At 39.9% G+C, this 19,491-nt stretch overlaps 1 pseudogene; it reads left to right on the top strand.

Annotated features, from left to right (window-relative positions):
• Positions 1-19,491, top strand: part of LOC142178449 (lysine histidine transporter-like 8) — a 50,785-nt pseudogene that overhangs the window by 15,348 nt on the left and 15,946 nt on the right.

The following is a 19,491-nucleotide window of genomic DNA, read 5'->3' as shown; positions in this document are numbered from 1 at the left end:
ATACTAACAAAATAATTTCAATTCAACACTAGAAATGACAATAGTGTTGGATATCTATTTTTTGTTTTGCATTTTTATAATAAAAATGGATAACTTAATTTATAATTTTCTTGATGCTTATTAGCCAAACGGGCTCTAAATCTATAAACACTAAACTAATTCACGTAACAACTTTTTGGAGCTATATACCAAACTAGAAAATTAAGTATAAAGAAAATAAACGTCATTAAACTAAATAAAACTAACTAATTATAAATAATTTCAACAAATATATTGGCATTTTATCAAATTTTAAGAAAAAACGAACCAACTTCACTTTGTAAGTAGGTTTGATTTTTTTGAGCAGATTAAACTATAGAATAATTTTTATTGTATTCCGACAAAAAGGAAAGATAAAGTAACCATCGGTTGCGTACACTTTGTCCCAAAATACAGATTAAAATAACAATTGGAAAATAGGCAAAATGGGGATCGAACTTGGGCAGCCCCAGGACATTTTGAACCCGCTCCACCACCTCCACAAACAGCACATTTGATTTAGTGAGTTCTTGGGGGGGGGGGGGGGGAAATTTAGTGGGTTCAATTTATAAAATCTTTACCACTGTCATCTGTTTAAGTATAATTTATCAATATATACAATATAATTTTTTAACTAAGCGGGTTCAACTAAACCTCCTTGATATTATGTGGGTCCGTCCCTAACTGGGATCTGTCAGAGGTGGAATAGTAATCTCAGAATAAATTATTCCAGAATAAAATTATAAAATTGACAATCTCAAAATTAATACAACATACCAAACATTCAATAAGAAAAAAATATCAGGATAATAATCGTTGGGTAACTTTTCTTCAAGCCAGACAACCCCTTTAAGTTAAACAACTACTGACCAATATTATTTCTTTATTAGAATTTAAAAACTTGAAACTTATTATTTGATCTTGTTGCAACTCAATATTCTTGTCATCTAGCAAGCTGACAGCAATTTAGAAGTTAACGTTTCTTCCACTTGTCCTACTTTCTCAGTGACAGAAAAAAAAAATTTTAATTATGGTCTAATATAAGTCATAGACATGACTATAAATCATCTCAATAAAGATAAAATAAAAATTATAAAGTTAATTTATATTAAAACAAAGATAGATGATATTCTTTTGGAATAGATTAAAGAGGAAAGTATATATAAATTGGGACCGAAAGAGTATCTTTTTTACTTTTTTACTTAAAAAAACAAACAACTAGCATATTTCTTAAGATTTATTTCAAAGTAGCATTTTTTATACGGTTTTTTCTAAAGTCTCCAAAGTTAACGCTTTAATTAGAAAACGGGTTCGGAAAAAAAAGTGTGAATGATTTTTCGCGAAAACGTTTAGGAGAGAATTTGCATTAGTTCTTTTACAAAAACCTACCATTTGGTTTTTTTTTTTTTCGAAAATATCTTGGTTTTGCATTTCATAGTGCATTATCAGTCGCCCCACACTGCTTTTCTTCACTTAAAACGAAACTAATCCTGTTTAACATTATTTTCAGGAACAAAATTGGGAAAATGTCTAGCCACATTCCCAACAATATACCTATCAGAGGGTACTTGTGTTATGTCCATTATTGCAGGGAAGGTACCCTTCAACTTTTCTACAATGCAATGTGTGGAAATGATTCCAATTGTCGCAACAGATCTTTGAGTGGAGCTCAATGCTTCTTGTTTTCACACCCTTTTTATGTCCCCCACCACAAAGATAAATATGTTATTGAATTGTTGTGGGTTAAAGAGTTTCTCTAATTAAAGTGACAATTTGAAATAGGGATTATCTTATTGTTCAGAGTCGTCACTTGAAATTGATTTTCGGGTGTTCCAAGTCACCTTTTGTTTAAATCCTTAGTCAAAGGAAGGTTTGACTCTATTATTATTGTTCTGCGAAAACAAAGTCCGGATAAGGAATTTTGTTGACCGGGGAGAAGGTGTAAGGCATTCCCCGAGTCCCGTGGTTCTAGCACGGTCGCTTTATTGACTACAACTTGACTTTGATTAAATTTGGATAAACTGTGATTTATTGATTTTCATATTTTATCTATCCGCTTTTAAAATATGAAATTTTCTTTGAAGCGAATCACGTGTGAATTCGTTTTTGTTTATTATGCCAAAATCATGTCACGCGTACGTGTACACAATTAATAGCATTTTTATTATATTAAGATTGTTTTGGTCAAAGTTGCGCGAACACATACTTCGATTTTAATTTTGGAAATCACAATTATGTCGCGCGAACGTATACATAATCGCGATAAACTAATTAAAAGCGCGCCTAAAGCAACTATAACGATGTTCATTATTCTTCCTAAACTTTGAGATTATTGTGAGGCCATGACTTATGAATCAAATATTATTGTGGGAGAGATGGTATGTGATTGTGATATTATTGGGTTGGACAAAGTCTATTTTGGACCATACTACTTTAAATCATAACTTAAGTGTAAAGTCCAACAATTCCCAATTTTAGAATCACTTCTCCATGGCCTACAAATCTTTATCTATGGCCCAATTCTAGTTTCTATCCATTTAGAAACTGAATCATGCTAAATTCCATACTCTCAATCATAACTTACTCATACTAGGAGACAAAATTAAAGCAACCAACTTCTCATACTAAACTCAAGCAAGAAACGAGAATATGACATTTACTAACACAAAAATATTTACTGTATTGAAACAAATTAGCTAGATTCAAAACGCTACAAAACTCATGTCGCGCAAACAAAAACCTTCCAACGCATTAGGCAGCCAAACGACACAGATAAAATAAAACAAGTGAGCAATTCAAGATCAGTGTGTCCAAGCAGAAATCAGTAACTTGCAATTAAAGCAAGTATTATAAACATTTGAAATCATTAAAAAGAGACTAGATAAGGCTAAAAATGAACCTCAAAGCCTTCCAATATATTGATAAGGGAACTTGTGCAGCAAATCGCCTATTAAGTAAATGGAATGTGAAACCAACGTCGTCGACCTCGAACGGAACCTCACCGGCAACCTCAAAGCTACGCCGAAACTTTTAGAGAAGTGGCTGGTTTTGAGCTAGAGTTTGGTGTATTTTTTACTGGTTTTTGGGCCTGCTTTGAGACTATTTCAAGATGGTTTTAAGAGCTGGTGTATGGAGGGGTTTAGAGGGGGTTAAGCTGCTGCGTTATGGAAGTTTCATGTGGCTTTTTGGGCTGGTTCGGGGTCAGTTTTCAGCTCATTTTTGGAGCATGTTTTGAGGTTGTTTTGGGGTGAATTTTGAGCTCTGATTTGGCTAATCCTTGCTGAGTTTTGGGGTGTTTTAATGGTTGAAGTTTCAACTGGTTTTCATGGTTATTGAGTGAGGAAGATGAAGTTGTTTTGAGGTTGTTTTTAAGCAAGAAGATAGATATCAGCTGCTGCATTTTTTTTCTTTTCCAAACAGCTGCCTTTTCCTTCCATAATGCTGCTGCGCCACTTCCTCTTTTTTTGGGCTTTAGGGTTCCTCCTAGGGGATGTTCTGTCCGTCTCTTCCAAGAAGAAAGGAATTGGGGGTTGTTTTTAATGGGTAGGGAGAGTGGTATGGAGTTTGTGAGTGGGGGACAAGCATGGGGGACAAGAAAAAGTGGAGAGGGGACAAAGTGTGGGGGGACAAGAGAAAGTGGAGTGGGGACAAAGTGTGGGGGACAAAGAGTGGGGACACGCATGAAAAGATTGGAGTGGGAAATATTCAAACACGGTAAAAAATTAGTTGCTCACAACATGCCTCTCTTTGCTTGAAAATAATAAAAAATTTCAGGCAAAGATAAAGTGAGCCGTGTGACTAAGTTTTGACCATATCGTTATTCAAAAGAGGAAGAAAATAAAAGAAAAAGGTACAATCGGGCCCTGGTTTTGGACAGCCTACATATCCCGGATTATAAGGAAATCAGGTCGCGTGTAGTTCAAGAAGAATGATGGAGTGATGAGTTCGAAAGTCGAGCTAGGTTCTGTCGAGGCTCCGGTCCGTGGCCCTGTTATTACATCAAAATCTAAAGGAACTAAACAAACCTATCAGTTATAAGTTACAAGATTCCTATTTATAAGTATTCTGAACCTTGATCTTGAGTCTTGACTGGTTGTTCATGCAGACTCTAATCTGAACCTTGATGCTTGCTAGCTGTAGGTGCTAGTTCATTCTTCTATGGCTTCTTCTAAGCAAAACGGGAAATATGAAGCTCGTAACTTCAGTCATGTTTTGAGCAGTCCATATCATTTCCATCTGCTTCTGCATTTGGATTCACTTTTTTTTCCTTTTCTTTTCTTTATTTTGGATTCAAACTTCTTCTTTTGTTCATCTCGAACCTTGTGCCTCGAGGTAAAACCTGCTCAGACATCACAACAAACAAACAAACGAAATTTTTCTGCCCCAGTTTTCACTAGAAATATTTTATGAGTTATTGTAATAAAATTCTAAACTACTTCTTTATTGAAAGCAAAATAAAAAAAAATAATGGTATACCCTGAAAAGGTCATGATGATTTTGTTTTTTTTATTGTCCCAAAAGAATGTCTCAACTAAGGATTTGTGTACCTTATGTTGGGAAAATGTGATTAGAGAATGGGATACCCTATATTGGCAATGATACCAGGGAGTGGTGTATCTTGCATTTAAAATCAAATCAACTAGGGAGTGGTGTACCCTATGTTGGAGAACACAGCTAGGGATTGGTGTACCCTATACTGGTAAGGAGATCAGGGATTGGTGTACCCTATGCTGGTAAGAAAATATAATCAGGGGATTGGTGTACCCTGTATTACTGAAAAGAAAATGTAAACAGAGGTTGGCACCCTGTATTACTGAAAAGGAAATGTAACCAGGGGTTGGTGCCCTGTATTACTGAAAAAGGAAATGTAACCAGGGGTTGGCACACTGTATTACTGAAAAGGAAATGTAACCAGGGGTTGGCGCCATGTATTACTGAAAAAGAAATGTAACCAGGGGTTGGCGCCCTGTATTACTGAAAAGGAAAATGTAACCAGAGGTTGGCGCCCTGTATTACTGAAAAGGAAATGTAACTAGAGGTTGGCGCCCTATATTACTGAAAAGGAAATGTAACCAGGGGTTGGCGCCCTGTATTACTGAGAAAGAAATATAACCAGGGGTTGGTGCCCTATATTACTGGAAAAGAAATATAACCAGGGGATGGCGCCCTGTTTTACTGAAAAGAAAAATGTAACCAGAGGTTGGCACCCTGTATTACTGAAAAGAAAACGTAACCAGGGGTTTGCACTCTGTGTTACTGAAAAGGAAATGTAACCAGGGGTTGGCACCCTATATTACTCAAAAGGAAATTTAACCAGGGGTTGGCACCCTGTATTACTAAAAAAGAAATGTAACCATGGGGTTGGCGCCCTGTACTACTGAAAAGAAAATGTAACCAGGGGTTAGCGCACTATATTACTGAAAAGGAAATGTAACCAGGGGTTGGCACCCTGTATTACTGGAAAGGAATTATAACCAGGGGTTGGCGCCTTGTATTACTGAAAAAATGCTGAATCCCCGAGGCAAAAAGGGTCTACCTGGGTTAAACTACGAAAAGCGAACCTGGGCGAAGAGTACTTCTATTCGGAATATGAGTTGTATCCCCCTAGGCGAAAAGTTTCTACCCGGGTTAAACTACGTAAAACAAACTAAGCGAAGAGTATTTCTACCCGAAACTATGAGCTGGATCCCCCTAAGCTAAAAGGTTCTACCTGGGTTAAGCTATGTAAAACAACCTGAGCGAAGAGTACTTCTACCCGAAACTATGAGCTGGATCCCCCTAGGCAAAAATGTTCTACCTGGGTTAAACTACCTAAAACAGCCTGGGCGAAAAGTACTTCTACCCGGAACTATGAGCTGGATCCCCCTAGGTGAAAAGGTTCTACCTGGGTTAAGCTATGAAAATGAGAGGTATGGACAGTAGTGATGCATGCTGAAGATTTTAAGGAGCTTACATTTGGTGACATTCGTCCTTTCAGAACCGCCATTCTGCACTGCTTTGTTCTTGCTTCAAACAAAGCAAATTTGTGAGTTTTTAAAATGGTGGTCGGTTTGTGGCCTTGATGCACTGAGGAGTTTGAGTTCATAGATACCCCGTTGTTGAAGAACTGATTCTATCAGAGTGGTACCGAGATGCTCGGATACTTTGTATCGTTTTTTGGAGACTTTGTCTTTTTGACGTCTCCCCTGGCTGTTTCATACCCGGATGTCCACGGTACCGTTAACTCTTGTATCTAAGGTAAGGCAATTTTTCTTTAAAATCAAACTTAGTTGTCTTGCACTCAGAACCAATTTGTGTTTGTAGTGCTTATCAACTTTTCCCATGAAGCAAGTCTTGCTTAGGCGACCTTTTCAGTTTCTTTGAGACACTTTGTCCGCCTTATCAAAAGAGATCACAGATGGATTCCTACCTTCGTCAATGCCGTATATGCTCCAAATTGTGCTCGGTATTACGGGAAAACTGTAGATAGTTTTGCAGCCATTTTTTCTCTGCTTTTGATGCAAGATTAGACCAAAAAGGAATCTAAGAAAAATTATGGAAAAGAATAGAAGAGCAATTGAAAGTGAAAAAGGAATTGTGTCTAAATAAAAGGTGTCCCCTTCGAGGAGAGAAATAAGGAGACTTATCTGGAGATATGTGCCGACTTCAATGAATCATGACATACATTTTGGACTGGACGTCTGATCTGTCTGAGCTATCTAATTCTCAAAATACATCGCAAGTGTTCATCTTAAAACTATCTTGGTTGTGCTCATGCCGGAGCATCGAAGACCCTCATTTGGCTAGTAGCGCCCTTTGCGGGTTTTCGCTAACTGGCCTCTCTCATTTCTCTAATCAATGTTGCCTTATGGTGCCCATCTGTTTTCACCAATAAGACTTTTGCATCTCTCTGCTCACTATCGCCTTACAGTGCTCATACGGGTTTTCACCGATAAGACTCTCTCATTTCTTCTTTTCTTTTTCTTTTTTTCTTTTTTTTTACGGAAGGTTGGCCAATGCCCCTGGCATGGGGACTTCAAGTATTCTCAAAGATCGATCAGAAATTCTTAACAGGAAAAGGCGAAAAGAACCTTGAACTGAATTACAACTTTTGGAACTGTTTCTACGGGAAAACTGTAAGATAAAAACAAACTTCTGCCCCAGTTTTGGAGTATTGGGAATATGGATTTTTGTTGCGATGGGACCGAACCCAGGGTAAGGCTGCCTACGTATCCTTTCGGAATCAGGTCGGACGTAGTTCAATGACTCAAAAAAATTATTGTTTGACTTCTTCTTCTTTTTTGAGTACACAGGTTCCAAAAAAATAGAAAACAAGGAAGAAAAATACAGCTTAAAAGGGGTAACAAAAGGGTGACACTTGCTTGGAATAGCGAGAAATGGTAGCCTTTGTCATCTCGATCTAAGAAAATCATGCGTGAAAGTTCCACAGTGGGTATATATCAGACATAATATCTTTTGACTACATCTGCATTAATAGTCATGTCTGGTACCCGTCCTTCTTCATCTACCAAGTGCAAGACCCCTTTTGGTAACACTTTCTTGATGATGTAGGGTCCTTTCCAGTTTGGGGCAAACTTTCATTTAGCTTCTACTTGGTGTGGAAGAATGCGTTTCAGAACGAGTTGGCCTACCTCTAAATGCCTTGGACGCACTTTTTTGTTGTAAGCGCGTGCCATTCTTTGCTGGTATAACTGGCCAAAGCACACTGCTGCTAGCCGTTTTTCATCAATCAGCATTAGTTGTTCTAATCGGGTCTTTACCCATTCTGTATCTTCAATCTTCGACTACACAATGATCTGAAGTGAGGGAATTTCGACTTCAGCCGGTATTATAGCTTCCGTTCCATATACCAAAAGATAAGGAGTTGCACCAACAGATGTGCGAGCAGTCGTGCGGTATCCCAAAAGAGCAAAAGGTAACTTTTCATGCCATTGTCTGGAACCTTGGATCGTTTTCCTAAGAATCTTCTTGATGTTCTTGTTCGCCACTTCAACAGCTCCATTGGCTTTTGGCCGGTAAGGGGTAGAATGGCGATGCATAATTTTAAATTGCTCGCATGCCTCCTTCATCAAATGACTATTGAGATTGGATGCATTGTCAGTGATAATGGTATTTGGGATACCGAAACGGTAGATAATGTTGGAATGAACAAAGTCTACCACTGCTTTCTTGGTGACTGCTCTGAAAGTGACGGCCTCCACCCACTTGGTGAAGTAATCAATTGCAACCAAAATGAATCTATGCCCATTTGAAGCCTTTGGCTCAATTGGCCCAATAACATCCATTCCCCAAGCAACGAAAGGCCAAGGAGAGGACATGGGATGCAACTCCGAAGGTGGCGAGTGAATCAGGTCACCATGAATCTGGCATTGGTGACACTTGCGAACAAAACTGAAGCAATCTCGCTCCATTGTAAGCCAATAATACCCTGCCCGCAGAATCTTCTTCACCAAAACATATCCATTCATGTGAGGTCTGCATACCCCCGAATGCACTTCACTCATGATCCGCTCAGCTTCTGTGGCATCTATGCATCTCAACAAGTTCAAATCTGGGGTCCTTTTGTACAAGATTTCCCCAGGAATCGTTTGGCATGCTCGTTTGGCCGCTGGCGAGCCACCTTATAGTTCTTTTTTGATCTCCCTTGGCATGCTCTGGGTATTCTCTCATTTTCAGGAATCGTTTTATGTCATGATACCATGGTTCACCATCTGGTTCTGTCTCAATTGTATTGTAGTAACCGTGTTGATTCCGAACTTGGATTTTTAGTGGATCGATATGGGTGTTTCCCGGGTAAGGGAGCATCGAGGCTAAAGTAGCCAAATCATCGGCTAGCTCGTTGTGAAACCTGGAAATGTACCTAAACTCAATGGATTTGAATCTTTTGCTCAAATCTTGTACACATTGTCTGTATGGAATAAGCTTGATGTCTCGAGTCTCCCATTCGCTTTGGGCTTGCCGGATAAGCAAGTCAGAATCTCCCATAACCAATAGTTCATGCATATCCAGATCGAGGGCCATTTTCAAACCCATGATACAGGCTTCATATTCTGTCATATTATTGGTACAGAAGAACCAAAGCCGGGCTGTTACAGGGTAATACTGTCCAATATGTGAGATGAGGATTGCCCCGATCCCAACTCCTTTGATATTGACAGCTCCATCAAAATACATTTTCCATAGAGGGTTGTCCTCTGGAACTACTTCCTCTATTGAGTTGACCTCTTCGTCTGGGAAGTATGTCGTAAGTGGCTTGTACTCATCATCAACTTGATTCTCTGCCAAATGATCGGCCAAAGCCTGTGCTTTCATCGCGGTGCGAGTGACATAGACGATGTCGAACTCTGTGAGCAGGATTTGCCATTTTGCGAGCCTGCCGGTGGGCATTGGCTTTTGGAAGATATACTTCAGAGGATCCATTCTGGATATGAGGTAAGTAGTATAGGCCAAAAGATAATGTCTCAACTTCTGAGCGACTCAAGTCAAGGCACAACATGTCCTTTCTAAAAGGGTGTACTTAACCTCATAATTGGTGAACTTCTTGCTCAAATAATATATTATTTGTTCCTTTTTGCCTGTTGCATCATGTTGCCCCAGAACGCATCCAAAGGAATTATCCATCACCGATTGATATAAAAACAAAGGCCTACCAGGTTCAGGTGGGACCAGTACAGGGGGTTTTGATAGATAATCTTTGATCCTGTCAAAAGCATTTTGGCAATCGTCCGTCCCCTTGATTGCAGCATCCTTTTCAGCAACTTAAAGATGGGCTCGCACATGGTTGTGAGCTGAGCAATGAACCTACTAATGTAGTTCAACCTTCCGAGCAAACTCATGACCTCTTTTTTGTTCTTCGGGGGTGGCAGATCTCGAATGGACTTTATCTTAGATGGATCCAATTCGATGCCTCTCCGACTGACTATAAAACTGAGGAGTTTCCTAGATGGAACCCCAAACGCACATTTGGCTGGATTGAGCTTAAGGTCATACCTTCGAAGCCGTTTGAATAACTTTTTCAAACCATTCACGTGGTCAGCTTGTGTCTTTGATTTTATGATGACATCATCGACATATACTTCAATCTCTTTGTGCATCATGTCGTGAAAAATGGTGGTCATGGCCCTCATGTAAGTTGCCCCTGCATTCTTTAAACCGAATGGCATGACCCTGTAACAATAGGTACCCCACGGAGTGGTGAAAGTGGTCTTTTCTGCATCACCCTCATCCATTAGAATCTGGTGGTACCCAGCATACCAATCCACAAATGACTGTATCTTATGCTTTGCACAATTATCTACAAGAATATGGATGTTTGGCAAAGGAAAATTATCCTTCGAACTTGCTTTGTTCAGGTCTCTGTAGTCAACAAAGACTCTAGTTTTTCCATCTTTCTTTGTCATGGGCACAACATTTTCCACCCAGGTGGTGTATCGTACGGCTCTGACAACATTGGCGCTCAATTACTTCATTATTTCCTCTTTGATTTTATCACTCATGTCCGTTTTAAATTTTTGCTGCTTCTGTTGGACTGGTGGAAAATCAGGATATGTGGGAAGCTTATGAACCACTAAATCGGTGCTTAAACCAGGCATATCATCATAAGACCAGGCAAATACATCTCTATACTCAAATAAAAGTTGAATCAAGGTATCTCTGGTTTTTTGTTCAGTGTGAATGCTTATCTTTGTTTCTCTTACTTCTTCATGACCTACGATATTAATTGGCTCAGTTTCATTGAGGTTGGGCCTAGGCTTGTTTTCAAATTGTTCCAACTCTCTTTTTATTTCATCAAAACCCTTATCTTCATCATATTCAACCTCTTGATGCATTATTTCTAAATTAGACAGCTTTTCGAGATCTAGCGTGAATTCCGCATGCATGTCATATTATTAAAGCCGGCATTAACAAAACTGAAATGGAAATAAAATGGCAAGAATTAGGAAAAGGGAAAGATACAAAATTTAATACGAAACTGAACTGCATTTCATTGAATTTGAAAGGATAGAAGGGTTAACGTCAAAATAAAACAATCATACTAAGATATTTGGATTACAACCCTGAAAGTAACCCAAAGTACAAAATAAAGAAGCTGCAAAAGTCAACTACCAAGACTCCTTCCTTGTGGGGAGATGGGTTGCTTCCCAGTTATTGAGCATGGTTTCTGGGCCAATTAGTTGCATATCGGCATGACTAGTGCCTTCACCAGCCTGGATCATATCCACTTCAGAAAATATCTGCCTGAGGCCATGGCAAATTTCATCAATGTTTGCATGCACCGTAGAATTTTGACCATGTTTGAATCGTGGCTCGACAAAAGTGTAGAAAATGTGAGGGATAGGTTGCTGCAAGACCCACCCGTACTTTTTGCGGTGCTTGGATTTGTCTTTGTCCGCTTGTGTTGGCCTGAAGCCTAAACCAAAAGTACCCCTGTTACTGAACGGAGAAATGGGTTCTGAAATTCCTTGCAATGATGGCCCCAAGCCTTTTCCTGGCTCATAACCTTGTCTCATCATAAGTGCAGCCACCATTACAGATGTGGCGGAGAGACAAGGATGCAGAATGGGCTTTCCTTCCTCAACATGGTCCACAGCAACCACTTCGAAAGCCTGATAGATAATAGACTCACATCCTTCCTTGGCCTCAATACATGGGATTAACTGGTCTTTATAAATGGATGACTTGTCTTCTCCGTGAACAATAATTTCTTGCATGTCGTGCTCGAATTTGAGCATCTGATGCAAGGTATATGGCACAGCTCGGGCCGTATGGATCCATGGCCTTCCAAGAAGAAAGTTATAAGAAGTTTACATGTCCACTACTTGGAAACAATTTCAAAATCAACAGGCCCAATCGTCATGGTGAGGTTGATCTCCCCAATGGTATCTCTCGCTGAGCCATCAAAAGCCCGGATGCGAACATTGCTGGGTTGGATCCTGTCTGTATTGATCTTCATACTTTGCAAGGTAGAGAGGAGGCATACATCTACACTCGAGCCTCCATCAACCATGACTCACTTCACATAATGCCCCTCACATTTGACAATCAATTGCAAAGCCCTATTGTGACCGGATCCCTCCTCAGGAAGTTCATCATCAGTAAAGGAAATTTTGTTCACCTCAAAAAATCTATTGGCCATCTTCTCTAACTGATTCACGGTGGTATTCTCTGAGACATGTGCCTCGTTCAGGATTTTGATTAGTACACGGGCATGCTCTCCTGAGTGTATGAGCAGAGATAACAGAGAGATTTGGGCAGGAGTCTTTCTCATCTGGTCAATGATTGAGTAATCCTGAACTTTCATCTTTTTCAAAAACTCCTCCGCCTCTTCTTCAGTGACCGGTTTCTTTATTGGCATTTGTCCTTCTCTGATTTGCTTAGCCTTCCTCAACTCTTCTGGAGAGTAACACCTCCCTGATCGAGTCAAACCTCCAGTTTCCCCCACTTCTTCTATGATTTCCTTGCCTTTGTAGGATACTACAGTTTTGTTGTAGTTCCAAGAGATGGTTTTCGTATTTGTTACACGGGGTTGTGTGGCAGGCTTGATTATGATCGGTTCTATTACACCCGTCTTATCGCCCTGATTCTGCTTTGTGATGGGGTGACCTCCAAGGACGTATAACTTTGGGTTTGGAACATTGGAGCGAACTTCCAACCTCGAGATTTTTGGAACAAATAAAGTTGCCCTCTCTGAGCTCTGGGCGCCTTTCACAATTAACGGTGCATCTAGGCTTGGACTTACTTCCAGTTTGCTTCCCTCTTGAATCGTTACCACTGTCATTTATGCTCGACCAACCGGCTTGTATTCATGATCTCGGCCAATCATTCCCATAAAATTAACATCATTGTGTACTGGCAACGGGTTATTGGTCACATTAGGAGGGTCCTCGCCATTCGTGATTACAATCAATTTTTCAACAATGAGGCTTTCTATGGCTCTTTTCAGGGTCCAACAGTCATCAGTGCTATGCCCAGGAGCACCTGAATGATATTCACATCTAGCATTTTCTTGAAATTCGTGTGAATCGGGATGCATATGGTGGGGAGCGATGGGTCCAATCACGCCCATCTGCTTCAACTTCTGGAACAGACTAGAGTATGATTCAGCCAATGGAGTAAATTTTTCCACCGGCCTCTACTCTCGACCATAATCCTTCCTAGGACAAGCATTGTAGGGTTCCCGAAAATTTTGCTGCTGAGGTCGGGGGAATCTTGGAGTTGGTGCCCGTACCTGTTGATTGGGAGGACGAGCATATGATTGAGCATTAAATACTGTATATTGTGGCGGTCCCACAGAGTACTGAGGAATTGGCGGGGGATAGTAATGTTGAAGGTAGCTAGATTGCCCCTGCTGAACTTGCACATAAGGGTGCGATGCCCCTCTTTGAACTTCCCTGGATCCCGAAGTCATCATGGACCCTTCATCTCTCTTATTTCTATTTGCCAAACTTCCCGACCCATTTTGGATAGCTTGGGTGCTGGCTTTGAGAGAAGCTTGACTTACAATTCTGCCAGTCTTGAGGCCATTTTCGACCATTTCTCCTATTTTGATCGCTTCCGCAAAAGGTCTACCCATTGCGGACATCATGTTCTGAAAGTAATCAGGCTCTTGGGCCTCAAGAAAAATGGTTATCAACTCGTGGTTATCCATGGGTGGCTTAACTCTAGCTTCTTGCTCCCTCCACTTGATTGCATACTCCCTAAAGCTTTAAGTCGGCTTTTTCTTCATATTGGTCAGGGAATTGCGATCCGGTGCAATATCTATGTTGCATTGAAATTGTTTGATGAAGGCTTGGGCCATGTCATCCCAGACATGCCAGTGAGAGATATCTTGGTCAATGAACCATTCGGAGGTTACCCCCACAATACTTTCCCCAAAATAAGCCATCAGTAATTCTTCTTTTCCACCTGTACCCCTCAGCTGGTTGCAGTACCTTTTCAAATGGGCGATAGGGTCAACGTGTCCATCATACTTCTCGAATTTTGGGGTCTTAAACCCTGGTGGCAAATGGATGTGAGGGAACATGCATAGATCACTGAACAAAACACTTTTGTGACCCCCTAGTCCCTGTATGTTCTTTATGTTCTGTTCAAGACTTTTTATATTCCTGGCCATCTCATCCGGCTCAACCGTCTTGGCAGGATTTTCATTTTCCAGTGGTGACTCGTACTAAGGAGTCTGATTACATGGAGCCGAGACCCCGAAAGCCATATTTGGAGAGTAGTATTGGCCATCATAAGCATGAGATGGTGGCTCATTGATTGTCCTCGTCACAGGAGGTGGAGGCGGGATTGTGTATGTCGGTGCGCCAGACACGACTAGAGGAGTGTTCCTGACCGGTGCGATTGGAGGTCGCACATTAGAGGTACCAGGAGCAACGTGGAGGCTATAGTTTGGCACATAACCTGGTGGTAGGATGTGGTCGCTCGTTGCATAGAGCGGTAGTTGAGTAGCCAGGGGTACGGTGGAAGTTCCCTCTGAGGGACCACAGGGTGGAGGCTAACCAGACACCCAAACTTGATATACATCAAACAATTGTTGTCTCAATTTGCTTATTTCCTTCGACTCTTGTTCAACTGATTGACCCTGGGGGTCGTCATTGATCAGCTCGATCTCATCATCATTGGCCATTACTACTGCTCCCTTAGATCTAGTGAAGTAATGGCGTGTTGCCAGTTTCACCACAAACCAACCACCTTAAGCTTACTACGTAAGAGACAGCAAACGTGTTAGGGTTAAGCATTTTATAGATATGAATCACACATAATGTGCCATGCTGCTATCATTGTCACTATTTCTAACATGCTTTTGGAGGCTTCATGTTTTATTCCGGCTTGTGAGGATGCTTCTTATTGATGCTCTTATTTTCTTCTCATTTTTTTTTACTCACGCCTCATTTTGATCCCTCATCTTAGAATCATTGAAAAATATTTTGATCGATCCTTTTGTGGGTTGCCTACGTATCATGTCGCCGCATGAATCAGATCATTACGTAGTTCAGGGGGAAATAATAACAATTTTGATTTTTATTTATTATTATTATTATTATTATTATTATTATTCAAATTGACTCTAAAGACATAAATATGACTAAAAATGCGACAAATATAAAATTAAAAATACGACAAATGAAAAATGAAACTAAAAACTAATTGACTGCACTAAAACTTTAATCTTCAATGGCATTCTTTCTTAAACTGATATCATCAATGGTCTGCATCCCTTGGCCTCCACTCTCCCCCCAACATCTCGTACAAATTCTGAAACACTCCCGGCAATTGTGGAACGAGGGCATGTGCCTGTTGACCAACTTTCTCATTGTTTAGATGACGATGATCGTCATGAATATATGATGCTTTCTCTGCCAATTGAAGTACTTTCTCTCTAGCTTGCCCCATATTCTCCTGACAATTCTGCAACCATATCTGGGTAGTGTTGAGGGCGTTACCCATCTCAGTCTCGCGTCCCTCGTATTCTTCAATACGGCGGTTTAGCATAGCTCTCTCAATCATCCACTGACGCCGCTCTACCTCAAAATCTGCATGTTGATGACCTCCCTTATGCCTTTTTATTTCTTCCAATTGTGCAAGAAACTGACCCTTTGAGCGTATCCAATAGGCCCTTTCTCTTTCAAACTGCTCTCTCTGCTGATCAAACTCCAATTGTTGTTGGTGCGCATCCTCTTCAATGATACTCAAGTCTTCTTGCAGCTTATGCATTTCAGCATTTTTATTTGCCTCAACTCTTCTAACTAAACCAATAGTGCTTGCCAATTCTTCTTCTAAGTGGGTCACCTCATTTTATCATGCTTTAGATCTTTATCCATTCCACGTAAGGCCGATTGATAATCTTTCTCAATATTTAAACGAATTTGAGCGACTCCGGCTTGCAGTTGGGTTTGTTGTTTAGATATGGTCATCCGGGAATGCTCCAATTCCTCTTTTAACCTTTCTATAGCTCTTTGGTCATTTCTCCTCCTGTTGGATCCTTCAGGCCTATCTCTAAGCAACGAAGGGTCATGAAACCAGGTAATATATTCAGGGATCACCTCTCCATGATCTCGGTCTTCTACCATATCATTCAACTCCGAGACTTTACTTGCATACCAAATTTTCATAATTTCTTCTTCGTCATGAGGTTGATCTTTACCAAAATCATAACAGAACTTGCTCATATCTCGTGTTGGTGGCACCTCCTGTAGTCGTGCAAATTGGCGCATTACCCGAAGTGGAGCATAAGACTGAACACCATCCAATCCTATGAGTACCAAATAAGAATGGTATGCAGACTCACAAATGACCTCTTTAGAGGAGAACCAATCGTAGTTCCAAGTGATCCGTTTGGCAGACAGAGTAAGAAGTAGTTCTTTCCAGGCACCAATCCCCTCTGGTAAATCACATTCGTCAATTCTTTTCTGGTGATCATAAGTATGATTGGGCCATAGCTCACTAAAATTAGTGATCGTAGGATGACGATAGAAATGCTCCAAAAACCATATCTGTAACAAAATGTTACAACCATCAAAGTTTCGCGCGCCCATTTTACATCTAGTTAAAGCACGGAAAATGCAAGAAAGAATCATAGGGACCAAAGTATAATCACCCCCTTCTGAGGTCAGAGCCTCAACTACACCTGCCAAGCGGATGTCAATGCGTCCCTCTCTTTCCGGGAAAAATACACGCCCCAAAAAAGTGACCATAAATGCAAACCTTCTATGTACCTTCCATGTTTCCTTATCTTCCTTTGATTTCAATTTGATTTAAATAATTAGCCCAACTTACTAGCCACAATATTTGTTTGGACTAATGTCTTGAATTTTAATATGGTCCAAATCATTTTATAGATTAAACCCTATAAAATTTAAATGCTTACAATGTAAATAAGGGAAAGTTTTGAAAAAATAAAGTTAATTTCTTCTTGATTATACAGGACACTTATTTTGGACCAAAATAAAGAGGTCGAAAAGTCACTTATTATGGATCGGAGGGAATATATAATAAATTCCTAAAAGATTATATTCTATATTTATTCTAAAATAAATAGAGTTGGAATAAATTTAAGTTTGATAACATAGATATAGACGAATTGAATACTTTTATGAGAAGTTTCTTTCTTTATTGAGTTCGATATATATAATCAATAATCATTATTTTCAAAAACTTATATTTTTTCTTAACTTTTATTTTACAACTCAAATACACTTGTAATATAAATATTTATGTATTTTTCTTAAAATCTATGCTTACTCAGACGAGGTACACGTGCAAAGCGCGTACTCTAAGACTAGTACTATATTAAAAGTACGAAGGCCCTTAGCGAAATATCGGTCGTCTTTTTTATCCTTTAAAAAATAATTTTACATTAGATAAAATAGACATTTTGTTATTTTCCTAATATTTAGGACTTCAAATCAATTTTGTTTGGGATAGTAAATCATTCCTTATTTGAACTATGTAATATAATAAATTTGTAAAAGGAAAATAACAACACATGAAAATTACATTAATATGTAACGACCTGGTCAGTCGTTTTGAGTATTACAATCTTGTTCCTCCATTTACTACTCAATTTATGCTTTACAGTTGTTACGAGACTTGTCGGGGTAATTGGTTCGGGTCCGGTGAGGTTTTGTAATGAATGCGATACGTAGTCTCCAAAGTGAAAACTTAAGTTGAAAAGGTTGACCGGATGTTGGCTTATGTGTAAACGACCCCGGGATAGAATTTTGATGGTTCCAATAGCTCCGTATGATGATTTTGGATTTAGGAGTATGTTCGAAAAATTATTTGGAAGTCCGTAGTTAAATTAGGCTTGAAATGGCTAAACAAAAATAGAAATTTAAGTTTGAAAGTTTGACCGGAGAGTTGACTTTTTGATATCGGGGCCAGAATCCGATTCTGAAAATTAAAATACCTCCATTATGTCATTTATGACTTGTGTGCAAAACTTGAGGTCAATCGGACTTGATTTGATAGGTTTCAGCGTTGAATGTAGAAGTTGAAATTTCCTAGTTTTATTAGGCTTGAATTGGGGTGTGATTCATGTTTTAGCATTATTTGATGTGATTTGAGGTTTCGATTAAGTTCGTATGATATTTTGGGACTTGTTGGTATATTTGGTTGAGGTCCCGGGGGCCTCAGGTATGTTTCGGGGTAGTTTCGGACCAAGTTTGGCTGGGTTGCTACTGCTGGTTTGCTGGTACTGATGTTGTTCTTCGCGAACGCGAAGGGACTCACGCATTCGCGAAGGGAAAATTTGGACTGGCCCATTTTTTGCTTCGCGTTCGCGAAGGTTTGGGGGGCAAAGCTACGCGTTCGCGATTGAGGCCTCGCGTTCGCGAAGGGGAAAGCCGGCCTGGGGGAAATTGGTCTTCGCATTCGCGATGGAGAGGATTCGTTCGCGATTGAGCAGCCCGGTGAAGCATCGCGTTCGCGAGGCAAGGCTCGCATTCGTGAAGAAGAAAAATTGGGAAGCACAAAATTGTGCTTCGCGAACGCGGGGGACATGTCGTGTTCGCGAAGAAGGAATCGTTGGGCAGGGAGTTTAAGTTCTGAAAATGGAATTTTGTCCCATTTTCCATTTTTACCGATTTGGAGCTCGGAGAGAGGTGATGTTTGGGATATTTTCAAGAAAAATAATGGGGTAAGTGTTCTTAATTCAATATTGGTTAAATTACCCGAATCCATGGTTGTTTTTAACATTTAATGGGTGAATTAAGTTGGAAAATTGAGAAAACCCTCTTAGTTTAATTTGAGATTTAGAGGTCGAGTTGATGTCGGAATTTGGTAAATTTGGTATGGTTGGACTCGTGGTTGAATGGGTCTTCATATTTTGTAACTTTTGTCGGATTCCGAGAAGTGGGCCTCACGGACGAGTTTTGAGTTAAATTTTGGGTTTTTGTTGAAAAATATGTATCTTCATACGGATTTAATTTCTATAATTTGTATTGATTAGATTCGAGCCGATCGGAGTCGAAAAATCGAGGGAAAGGCATTCTTATTGACTGATTGAGCTTGGCTTGAAGTAAGTGGCTTGTCTAACCCTGTATGGGGGAAATCTCCTTAAGATTTGATACTGTTGTAACATTTTGTGATATGTGAGCGCCGTGTACGCGAGGTGACGAGTGCGTACACGGACTAAATTTGAAAATATCGGTTCTTGTTGAGTAGTCTCTTTTAAATTCTTTAACTGAGTTGCCTTAGCATATGTAGTGATCATGTTTAGCCTAGTATCACATGTCTACGTGCCTTAACTCTTACGTGCAACATGTGCAACATGCTTAGCTGAATTACCTGTTTTTCCTTGATTTGATTTAAATCTTTAACTGTAAGAGTTCTTGCTAAAAATTTGTTGTTCCTCCGACTACCTGCTGCATATTTATTTTTTGGACTACGAGGCAGTTCCTCGGGAGATCCCCCTGTACTGCATATTTACTTTTGGGACTACGAGGCGGTTACTCGGGAGATCCCCCTATA

The sequence above is a fragment of the Nicotiana tabacum genome, chromosome 24, assembly GCF_000715075.1.
Source record: "Nicotiana tabacum cultivar K326 chromosome 24, ASM71507v2, whole genome shotgun sequence".
Classification (NCBI taxonomy): domain Eukaryota; kingdom Viridiplantae; phylum Streptophyta; class Magnoliopsida; order Solanales; family Solanaceae; genus Nicotiana; species Nicotiana tabacum.
This window is presented reverse-complemented; position numbering and strand designations above follow the sequence as displayed.